Source organism: Amblyraja radiata, chromosome X (assembly GCF_010909765.2).
Source record: "Amblyraja radiata isolate CabotCenter1 chromosome X, sAmbRad1.1.pri, whole genome shotgun sequence".
Classification (NCBI taxonomy): Eukaryota; Metazoa; Chordata; class Chondrichthyes; order Rajiformes; family Rajidae; genus Amblyraja; species Amblyraja radiata.
In genome coordinates this window covers 6593255-6605908 of record NC_045999.1, presented here as the reverse complement: position 1 = coordinate 6605908, position 12654 = coordinate 6593255, and positions in this window count along the sequence as shown.

Below are 12654 nucleotides of genomic sequence, written 5' to 3'. Positions count from 1 at the left end.
TAATTTGCAGAATTAGATTGGAGCTGTTCAACCAGCAGTAACTACACTCTAGAGGCAAGGTCACCCAAACAAGGGAGTCAATCACCAGTACCCAGATGATGCCTGCATTTGCACATGCTTGGATGCCAAGCCCCAAGCCTTCATTGACTCCTTCATCCAAGCGTACAAGAGAACGTGCTTTCGACTCAACATTCGCGAGACAAAGATCCGGTGTTAAAAAATAAGCCTCAGAATTAAAGGACGTTCTTTTACGAACGTCCTTTCATTCTTACGCCATCCTGTGATAGCGGGAAGGTCAGTACCTGTGATGGACTGGGCAATGTCTGTTTACGTGAGGCTTCAGGTCTGGACTCCTCTCCAGGGTAGTTAGTGGTGGAGGCAGATACGATAGTGGCATTTAAGAGACTTTTGGATAGGCATGTGGATAGACAATAGACAATAGGTGCAGGAGTAGGCCATTCGGCCCTTCGAGCCAGCACCGCCATTCAATGTGATCATGGCTGATCATCCCCAATCAGTTCCTGCCTTCTCCCCATATCCCCTGACTCCGCTATCTTTAAGAGCCCTATCTAGCTCACTCTTGAAAGTATCCAGAGAACCGGCCTCCATCGCCCTCTGAGGCGGAGAATTCCACAGACTCACCACTCTCTGTGAGAAAAAGTGTTTCCTCGTCTCTGTTCTAAATGGCTTACTCCTTATTCTTAAACTGTGTGTGGCCCTGGTTCTGGACTCCCCCAACATCGGGAACATGTTTCCTGCCTCTAGCATGTCCAAACCCTTAACAATCTTATGGATATGTTGGGAATGGAGGGATATGGATTATATGCAGGAAGATCTTGGCATTATTGACGATTATTGATTAGTATGGGTGTCAGTGGTTATGGGGAGAAGGCAGGAGAATGGGGTTAGGAGGGAGAGATAGATCAGCCACGATTGAATGGCGGAGTAGACTTGATGGGCCAAATGGCCTAATTCTACTCCCATTCCTTATAGAAACATAGAAACATAGAAAATAGGTGCAGGAGTAGGCCATTCGGCCCTTCGAGCCTGCACCGCCATTCAATATGATCATGGCTGATCATCCAACTCAGTATCCCGTACCTGCCTTCTCTCCATACCCCCTGATCCCTTTAGCCACAAGGGCCACATCTAACTCCCTCTGATATCCTTATGATTATTGTCGGCACAGACTTTGTGGGCCGAAGGGCCTGTTCTTGTGCTGTATTGTTCTATGCACGTGAGCGGAGAACTAAACCAGTGAGCCAGACCGCAGAAGACTAAAGTCGTTAAATGTGCAATATTTCAATTGTCGTGTGGGTGTGAAGGGCCAGACTAATCTGCCCTCAGGCCAGCATCTGATTAGAAATTCAGATGCCTCTGTTTCTGGCTTATTAATATCACTTCATTTCTCACAAGACCCTACGATGATTAGACATGAGTACATCCATCTCCCTCAGCCCTCACTGTCCAGCTGGGCATCTCAAGCAAGCTGTTGCCACCTTGACTCTTGCTGAGACGAGCTGAACAAGGACGAAGAGGCTAAAGAACAGAGGTGATTAAGTTGTCCACCTTTTTCTAAAGAGAAATGCCCCCTGTCCCACTTAGGAAACCTGAACGGAAACCTCTGGAGGCTTTGCGCCCCACCCAAGGTTTCCGTGCGGTTCCCGGAGGTTTTTGTCAGTCTGCTTCCACTACCTGCAACCTCCGGCAACCACCTGCAACCTCCGGGAACCGCACGGAAACCTTGGGTGGGGCGCAAAGTCTCCAGAGGTTTCCATTCAGGTTTCCTAAGTGGGACAGGGGCATTTTTAGGCTTGTACGGTGGAGATGCAATGAAATACAGATGCTGGAATCTTGATTAAAAACTGGAATTACTCCGAGGGTCAGGCAGCACCTGTAGAGGGTATGGGCAACAGTATGGATAGCTTGTGTAGGAAGGAACTGAAGATGCTTGTTCACACGAAAGATAGAGACTAAATGCTGGAGTAACTCAGCGGGTCAGGCAGCATCTCTGGAGAGAAGGACCTTTTCCCTACAATTAATTAACAACTTCTCTGCTGAGAAGCAAGGAGAGGGAAGAATTACATTGCATGTTTTTCTGCATTCCTTACAATGCTACAATGGACGACGGTGATCGCAACTTCTACTGAAGTGTGGATGGCCATTGGCTCGCTAGGAGCTCATCCGCCCTTTGACAGGTCTTGTTTTCGGTCCTGCTGGGGGTCCACAGCCCCCTCCTCACCTGGCAAACCAGGTGGGGGAGACGGTTTAGTCGCCGACTATCCGACCATGGAGCAGGTAGCACGGGATTACATGATACCCGTGGCGGGGGGATCTCCCCCCGACCTGACAACCACAGCCCTACAGCCATTAGGCTGTTAAACACTACAACCTCAAATAAGCTGTGAACTACTGTATATAGAATATTATTGGTATATATGACACTATTATTGTTTGTTTGTTTTTTATGTGTACGTACCTGTATGTACAGTATGCGCGCATGTGTATATGTATATATACACAAATGCATATATATGCAGTGAACTTTTTTTTCTCATTTATTATATTGTTTACAGTGTACTATGTTTACATATTCTGTTGTGCTGCAGCAAGTAAGAATGTCATTGTTCTCTCTGGGACAATAAAACGCTCTTGCCTCTTGACTACTACGGATAAGCTTGTTCAATTCCAGCTTCTGGGATCATCCCCCAGCTCTAATCGTTCCACCACAAAAGGGTTTCAAAATGTTGGTCTATAGGTAGACACAAAATGCTAGAGTAACTCAACGGGACAGGCAGCATCTCTGGAGAGAAGGAATGGGTGACGTTTCGGTTCGAGACCCTTCTTCACACTGATGTCAGGGGAGTGGGAGATAAGGTCTACTTCAAAATGGTCTTCTCAGTCACTTGTTTAAGAAGGAACTGCAGATGCTGGAAAATCGAAGGTAGACAAAAATGCTGGAGAAACTCAGCGGGTGCAGCAGCATCTATGGAGCGAGGGAAACGTTGCCTATTTCCTTCGCTCCATAGAAGCTGCCTCACCCGTTGAGTTTCTCCAGCATTTTTGTCTACCTTCTCAGTCACTTGTTGAGTAGTCTATTTTAAGTAAATCAAATTGCGGCCCTTGCGATTTAGTTTGACGTATTAAACATGCAGGAATCAAATAAAAGCCCAAGTTTGCCTTGAAGAAAATGCCTTTGAAGAGAACATTCTCTCTCTACAGTTAAACTGCTTGGGGATCGGTTTACTTGTGAATAAATGAAACATCTCTGGAAGGAAGAGTGAGGAGCTCAGTCGGGAATGATTGGATGTGACTGGGTTCCTGCCAACCGACAGATTTCCAGGGCACCAAAGCAGGTTCGATCCTGACTACGGGTGCTGTTTGTACGGAGATTGTTCGTTCTGCCCGTGACTGAGTAGGCTTTATCCCGGAGCCGTGGTTCTCAGCTTAGAAAGAATTGGAAGGACCACACTCATACGGCAGCATTCGCACCAAAAAACAACACAAAGTGCTGGAGTAACTCAGTGGGTCATGCGGAGTAACTCAGCGGGGTTATCGAGAATGAGGATAAATGCCATTTTGGGTCAGAGTCCTGAGTTACTCCAGCACTCTGTGCCTATATTTGGCAAACCTGCATCTGCAGTTCCTTGTGTCACCATTTGTGCCAAAGTATTTCACAGCCAATGGTGTTTTATTGTGGTGAAAGCACTCCCGGCAACAGCACGGACAATAGACAATAGGTGCAGGAGTAGGCCATTCGGCCCTTTGAGCCAGCACCGCCATTCAATGTGATCATGGCTGATCATCCCCAATCAGTACCCCGTTCCTGCCTTCTCCCCATATCCCCTGACTCTGCTATTTTTAAGAGCCCTATCCAGCTCTCTCTTGAAAGCATCCAGAGAACCTGCCTCCACCGCCCTCTGAGGCAGAGAATTCCACAAACTCACCACTCTCTGTGAGAAAAAGTGTTTCCTCGTCTCTGTTCTAAATGGCTTACTCCTTATTCTTAAACTGTGTGACCCCTGGTTCTGGACTCCCCCAACATCGAGAACATGTTTCCTGCCTCTAGAGTGTCCAAACCCTTAACAATCTTATATGTTTCAATGAGATACCCTCTCATCCTTCTAAACTCCAGAGTGTACAAGCCCAGCCGCTCCATTCTCTCAGCATATGACAGTCCCGCCATCCCGGGAATTAACCTTGCAAACCTACGCTGCACTCCCTCAATAGCAAGAATGTCCTTCCTTCAAATTCACTGTGATCATGGCTGATCATCCACAATCAGTACCCCGTTCCTGCCTTCTCCCCATATCCCCTGACTCCGCTATCTTCAAGAGCCCTATCTAACTCTCTCTTGAATGCATCCAGAGAACTGGCCTCACAGTCGTAGCAGGTCTCCGAAAAACCGGCAACTGGACCGGCGACCTTCGACATAAAATTTGAAATAGAATTATTACATAAAAACAAAAAAAATACGACTCCTCCTAATAGATAAACAAGACCAATTCTCAACGAGTTGGTCTCCATTTATTGACTTCTTCGATTCATGTGATGCAACAGTATCGTAAATTCAGGATTGGATGAAAGATGATCAACAATATAAAAACTCATCTCCTATCTCCTATTTGCTCATCTCTCTCCTGCTCTTTCTTCTTTCTTATTTCTCTTCCTCACTATCTCTTTCTTTATTTTATACAAACCACACGTTTTTCTACTCTCGATTATCTTTCTTTCTCATTCCTTTCTTTAAAATTTTTTTTAAATGAAGTTGTACAGAGAATGTATCATGTCAACATATATTTGGCACCTGAAAAAAGGTAATAAAATAAATAAAATAAATAAAATTAAAATAAAAAATAAATTTTAAAAAAATAGAAAAACGAAGTCAGCACCGTCGACAACATACGTCATCCTGGGGACAACCTACGACAGCACCTACGTCAGGAGAAATCAAGCTACGCTCTTTGGTGTCAAACCCACTGTGTCCTGGGGAGAATACTCGCTAGAATTTAGAAGATTGAGGGGGGATCTTATAGAAACTTACAAAATTCTTAAGGGGTTGGACAGGCTAGATGCAGGAAGATTGGTTCCGATGTTGGGGAAGTCCAGAACAAGGGGTCACACAGTTTAAGGATAAGGGGGAAATCTTTTAGGACCGAGATGAGGAAAACATTTTTCACACAGAGTGGTGAATCTCTGGAATTCTCTGCCACAGAATGTAGTTGAGGCCACAGTTCGTTGGCTATATTTAAGAGGGAGTTAGATGTGGCCCTTGTGGCTAAAGGGATCAGGGGGTATGGAGAGAAGGCAGGTACAGGATACTGAGTTGGATGATCAGCCATGATCATATCGAATGGCGGTGCAGGCTCGAAGGGCCGAATGGCCTACTCCTGCACCTATTTTCTATGTTTCTATGTTTCTATGTTTCTATGTCCGAAAATGTTTCAACATGTTGAAAATCCAGCGGTGACCAGAAAGACGCTACGACTCTTTGAGGAGACGACTCACGACCGTACAGGCGACACCCCGGCAACCACGTGGCGACGGACTAGTCGCTTGTAGTCGCCTAAAAAATCGCCTAAGTGGGACAGCCCCTTAAGGGTGCACTTCTATTGCCAGGAAAACACAGACAGGTTATTTTTCAGTTTTCCAACATCTATCAAGTTGCTTTCACCAGCGTTCTGTCGGGCCGCTGATTTATCGCCCGGCGCGCTGAAACAATCATTAGTATAACCAAGGGAACAGGAGTAAGATGTCAGCAGTAACCTTATCTCCGTAACATCAAGTCAAACACACGTTTTAGAAATTGACCTTAACATAAAGATAAGTACTCTGAAGTAGACGAGGAGAGGAGGTTGTGGGTGGTTTGAGAAGGTTTGACATTTCGCTTCATCCCATCCAGTTGAACTGTTGACACTGATAATTACGGCCGTATTCTAGACCCCACTGCTGCGTCAGACAGAAGTTTACTGTAAATGACACAAAATGCTGGAGGAACTCACCGGGTCAGGTGGCATCTCTGAAGAATATGGATGAGACCGATGAGCCTGAAGAAGGGTTCAAGAAGGAACTGCAGATACTGGAAGATCGAAGGTACACAAAATTGCTGGAGAAACTCAGCGGGTGCAGCAGCATCTATGGAGCGAAGGAAATAGGCGACGTTTCGGGCCAAAACCCTTCTTCAGACTGATGGGGGGTGGGGGGGGGAGAAGGAAGGAGAAAGGGGAGGAGGAGGAGCCCGAGGGCGGGCGGATGGGAGGGTGGGAGGAGACAGCTAGAGGGTTAAGGAAGGGGAGGAGACAGCAAGGGCTAGCAAAATTGGGAGAATTCAATGTTAATGTCATCCGGACGCAAGGTCCCCAGGCGGAATATGAGGTGCTGTTCCTCCAATTTCTGCTGTTGCTCACTCTGGCAATGGAGGAGACCCAAGACAGAGAGGCCTGAAGAAGGGTCCTGACCCAAATTGTTGCCTATCCATGTTCTTTAGAGATGCTGCATGACTTACCCCATCATTTTGTGTGGGTTTTTTTTGTACACAAGCATCTTGTTTCTCCAGGAGTTTAGTTTAGTTTATAGATACAGGACGGAAACTGGTCTCTCTGCCCATTGAGTCAGCATTCACACTAGTTCCACGTTAGCTCACTTTTCTCCTCCTCTCCCTGCACACTAAGGGACAATTTTACAGAGCACAGCTAACCTACGAGCCCGCATGTCTTTGGAAAGTGGGAGGAAACCAGAGTTGTAGTTTAGTTGAGAGACACAGCGGCAAAAACAGGCCCTTCGGCCCACCAAGTCCGCACCGACCCCAGCACATTAGTACTATCCTACACACACACACTAGGGACAATTTACAATTTCTTAACCTGGGGGTCAGGACTCCCATGGGGGGGGGGTCATTTGGGGCTTTATCGGGGGACATGAAAGGATCATAAATAACATATCCATTTGTTGAGCCCATTTTTAGGAACCTAACAAAGGTACATAGAAACATAGACATAGAAAATAGGTGCAGGAGTAGGCCATTCGGCCCTTCGAGCCTGCACCGCCATTCAATATGATCATGGCTGATCATCCAACTCAGTATCCTGTACCTGCCTTCTCTCCATACCCCCTGATCCCTTTAGCCACAAGGGCCACATCTAACTCCCTCTTAAATATAGCCAATGAACTGTGGCCTCAACTACCTTCTGTGGCAGAGAATTCCACAGATTCACCAATCTCTGTGTGAAAAATGATTTTCTCATCTCGGTCCTAAAAGACTTCCCTCTTATCCTTAAACTGTGACCCCTAGTTCTGGACTTCCCCAACATCGGGAACAATCTTCCTGTATCTAGCCTGTCCAACCCCTTAAGAATTTTGTAAGTTTCTATAAGATCCCCCCTCAATCTTCTGAATTCTAGCGTGTACAATCCGAGTACATACCACATACAGTGTTTTGTTCGCGTATGTGCGTACTTACGCCAAAAAGGCTAAGAACCACTGATCTAAACAGATCTTGCTGAATGGCAAAGCAGGCAAGAAGGGCTGAATGGCCTCCACCTGGTTCTGATGTACTAATGTCCCCGATTCAAGACTAGTTTGATAATCCATCCTTCAAACGGGGTCTGCGACCGGACATTGCTGTGCGAAACTTCGGGACTGGAGCAATAAACCTTTCAAGTGCCCTCGACGTTAAAAAACGAGCCAATCTCCACACTAACTCTTTGAAGGGACTCCTTTGATCTTCCGCCTTTGAATTTAGAAGATTTTTTAATCGGTTATTTATGTCACCCTTTTCAAACAGATTTTTAATTTCTTTCCCTGAAGTTGTAATGAAATAAAAAATCACTCTGACAGGAATGCCAAATATGAATGTGACCTCAGGAAAAAAGACTGCATCTTTTATCCGCAAGCAAACTCATCCCCTTCCATGTCTGTTTAGTTGACCTTTCCCAGAGTCTGTCTCCCATTCACTTTCACAATTGTTCTTTTTCATTCACTTCTTAGATTTAAGTCTATTATTGTCACTTGTACCGAGGTGGAGTGGATGTTATCCGATCAGAGGGTGGTGAGTCTGTGGAATTTTCTGCCTCAGAGGGCGGTGAAGGCAGGTCCTCTGGATACTTTCAAGAGAGAGCTAGATAGGGCTCTTAAAGATAGCAGAGTCAAGGGGATATGGGGAGAAGGCAGGAACGGGGTACTGATTGGGGATGATCAGCCATGATCACATTGAATGGCGGTGCTGGCTCGAAGGGCCGAATGGCCTACTCCTGCACCTATTGTCTATTGTCTATCAAATCTGGAGGTGTCACTGTGGCAGAGCTGGTGGGGATGCTGCCTCACAGTGCCAGAGACCCAGCCTCACGGTGCTAGAGACGCAGGTTCGATCCTGACCATGGGTTAAACACCAGCTCTATGTTATCCCACTTATGCATCCATTCCCTACGCACTAGGGACAATTTACATCCGTGTGGAGTCTGCACGTTCTCCCTGTGACCTCCTGGGTTTCTTCCAGTCGCTCCAGATTCCTCCCACATCCCAAAGATGTGCGGGTTTGTGGATCAATTAGCCACTGTAAATTCCCCCCTAATGCTAGTGTTCCCGTGCTGATTGTTATCGAGGAGGACACATTTCCACCAAATACGGACAGACTGTGGTCTGTGGATGAGGAAGTCGAGGATCCAATGGCAGAGGATTGCGCAGAGACCCAGTTCTGCAAGTTTGGTAACCAGTTTGGAGGGGATGATTGTATTAAATGCCGAGCTGTAGTCAATGAATAACAGCCTGACATATGAGTTTTTGTTGTCCAAGTGGTCCAGAGCGGAGTGGAGTGAGATCATATCCATCTGTTGTGGCGGTAAGCGAACTGCAGTGGGTCCAGGTTTTTGTCGAGGTAGGAGTTGATTTGCGCCATCATCAGCCTCTCAAAGCGCTTCATCACCACAGACATTAGTGCCACTGGTTGATAGTCATTGAGGCAGGTCACCTTACTCATCTTGGGCACCAGTATAATTGATGCCCTTTTAAAGCAGGTAGGAACCTCAGACCTCAGAAGTGAGAGGTTGAAAATGTCCGTCAAAACTCCAACCAGTTAGTCCGCACAGGTTTTTAAAACACGCCCGAGTATACCATCAGGTCTAGGCGCTTTCAGAGGGTCACCCCCCCTGAAGGATTCACTGGATGTATTCAAGAGAGAGTTAGATATAGCTCCTAGGGCAAACGGAATCAAGGGATATGGGGAGAAAGCAGGAATGGGGTACTGATTCTGGATGATCAGCCATGATCATATTGAATGGCCTGTGCTTACAAATATATACTGTGGCGATCGTCAAGAAAAGACACAGAGTGCTGGAGTAACAGTGGGTCAGGCGAACATGGATAGGTGACTTTTCGGACACGAACCCTTCTTGAGACCCGAAACATCACCTATCCATGTTCTCCAGATTGCTGCCTGACCTGCTGAGTATAATGCCCCTGTCCCACTTAGGAAACCTGAAGGGAAACCGCTGGAGACTTTGCGCCCCACCCAAGGTTTCCGTGCGGTTCCCGGAGGTTTTTGTCAGTCTCCCTACCTGCTTCCACTACCTGCAACCTCCGGCAACCACCTGCAACCTCCGGGAACCGCACGGAAACCTTGGTTGGGGCGCAAAGTCTCCAGAGGTTTCCGTTCAGGTTTCCTAAGTGGGACAGGGTCATGCCTCCAGTGCTTTGCAAACTTGTACAGGTATCAGCATCTGCATTGTGGCGGCAGTCCCATGAGAAGCCACCAGAGGGCAGCCGCCCTGTGGACTTGGAGACTCCAAATGCCTGAAGGTTAGATTGAACTGGTCCAGTTTCCAGCCTCTGTCAAGGACAAGGCTCTAAGGTGCCCAGCAGGAATATGAGGAGTTCTTCCTCCAGTTTGCATGTGGCCCCACTCTGGCAATGTAGGAGGCCTAGACAGAAAAGGTCAATATAGGTCTAATAACAAGGAACTGCAGATGCTGGTTTATAAAGGCAATCATCCCCTCCAAACTGGTTACCAAACTCGCAGAACTGGGTCTCTGCGCATCCCTCTGCAACTGGATCCTCGACTTCCTCGTCCACAGACCACAGTCTGTTCGTATTGGTGGAAATGTGTCAGCCTCAATAACAATCAGCACGGGAGCACCTCAAGGCTGCGTGCTCAGCCCCCTGCTGTACTCACTCTATACCCATGACTGCGTAGCGAACCACAGTGCGAACTCCATCATCAAGTTCGCTGACGACACCACTATTGTGGGGCGTATCACTGATGGGGATGAGTCAGAGTACAGAAGAGAGATCGAGCAACTGTCCATATGGTGCCAGCGCAATAACCTGGCCCTGAACACCAGCAAAACCAAGGAACTGATTGTGGACTTTGGAAGGAGTAGGAGGGGGACCCACAGCCCCATTTATATCAACGGGTCGATGGTTGAAAGGGTCAAGAACTTCAAATTCCTGGGGGTGCACATCTCTGAAGATCTTTCCTGGTCCGAGAACACGAACGCAATTATCAAAAAAGCTCATCAGCGCCTCTACTTCCTGAGAAGATTACGGAGAGTCGGATTGTCAAGGAAGACTCTCTCTAACTTCTACAGGTGCACAGTCGAGAGCATGCTGACCGGTTGCATCGTGGCTTGGTTCGGAAATTTGAGTGCCCTGGAGAGGAAAAGATTACAAAAAGTAGTAAACACTGCCCAGTCCATCATCGGCTCTGACCTTCCTTCCATCGAGGGGATTTATCGCAGTCGCTGCCTCAAAAAGGCTGGCAGTATCATCAAAGACCCACACCATCCTGGCCACACACTCATCTCCCTGCTACCTTCAGGTAGAAGGTACAGGAGCCTGAAGACTGCAACAACCAGGTTCAGGAATAGCTACTTCCCCTCAGCCATCAGGTTATTAAACCTGGCTCGGACAAAACTCTGATTATTAGCAACCACTTTCTGTTATTTGCACTTTACCAGTTTATTTATTCATGTGTGTATATATTTATATTATGGTATATGGACACATTTATCTGTTTTGTAGTAAATGCCTACTATTTTCTGTGTGCTTAAGCAAAGCAAGAATTTCATTGTCCTATACAGGGACACATGACAATAAACTCACTTGAACTTGAACTTGAACTAAAGTCACAAAGTGCTGGAGTATCTCAGTGGGTCAGGCAGCATCCAAGGATAGGATGGATAGGCAATGTTTTGGGCAAGAACCCTTCCTCAGACATTTATGCACAGATCAGTATAGGGATGGGGGGGGAGGGAATTGAAATGGTTAGTAACCGGGAGATCCAGCAGGCCTTGGCGGACCGAGCACATGTGGTCCATGAGTGGAAGCAAGAAGAGTAGGCCATTCGGCCCCAAGCTGATCTTCTATCTCAGCATTACTTTCCTACACTGACCATATAACCATTGCACTACCGTGGTGTTGTGCATTAATTATGCACTTTTGGACTAATGCCTTCATAAGTAATATGAGCAGAATAGAAACAGAAACATAGAAAATAGGTGCAGGAGTAGGCCATTCGGCCCTTCGAGCCTGCACCGCCATTCAATGCGATCATGGCTGATCATCCAACTCAGTATCCCGTACCTGCCTTCTCTCCATACCCCCTGATCCCTTTAGCCACAAGGCCCACATCTAACTCCCTCTTAAATATAGCCAATGAACTGGCCTCAACTACCTTCTGTGGCAGAGAATTCCACAGATTCACCACTCTCTGTGTGAATTTTTTTTTTCTCATCTCGGTCCTAAAAGACTTCCCCCTTATCCTTAAACTGTGACCCCTTGTTCTGGACTTCCCCAACACCGGGAACAATCTTCTTGCATCTAGTCTGTCCAACCCCTTAAGAATTTTGTAAGTTTCTATAATATCCCCCCTCAATCTTCTAAATTCTAGCGAGTACAAGCCGAGTCTATCCAGTCTTTCAGTCAGAATCAGGCCATTCGGGCCATGAGGTTTACTCCACCATTCAATCATGGCTGATCTATCTCTCTCTCTCAAACCCATTCCTCTGCCTTCTCCCCATAAACCCAGACACCCTTACTAATTAAAAACCTATCTATCTCTGCCTTAAAAACATCCATTGACTTGGCCTCCACAGCCTTCTGAGGTACACTTGTCACAGTCTTTCTTTGTCCCGATCTTTTTCTTTTCACTGTCTTGTAGAATTTACGGGTAACTTATCTAAATTTGTATGTTATCTGAGTCTATGTGCCTGAGATGCTGCTGTTATCCAGATTTCATTTTACCTGTGCCCCACAGCAGTTGACACTAAATGTAACTTGACTTGGTACCGATGATAGACATAAAATGCTGGAGTAACTCAGCGGGTCAGGCAGCATCTATGGAGAGAAGGAATGGGTGACGTTTTGGGTCGGAAGTCTGAGGAAGGGGTCCCACCCGAAACATCACCTATTCCTTTTCTTCAGAGATGCTGCCTGTCCCGCTGAGTTACTCCAGCACTTTGTTTCTATCTTCGGTATAAACCAGCATCTGCAGTTCCTTCCTGCACATTTTGATATTTGTACATTAATGTAATTCGTACCGAGATGCAAACTTTTGTTTGTTGCTATCCAGTCAAATCGTACTATACATGAGTACAAGCAAGCCATAGATAAGTACGAAGATAGGCACAAGAAGCTGGAGTAACTCAGCGGGACGGGCAGCAT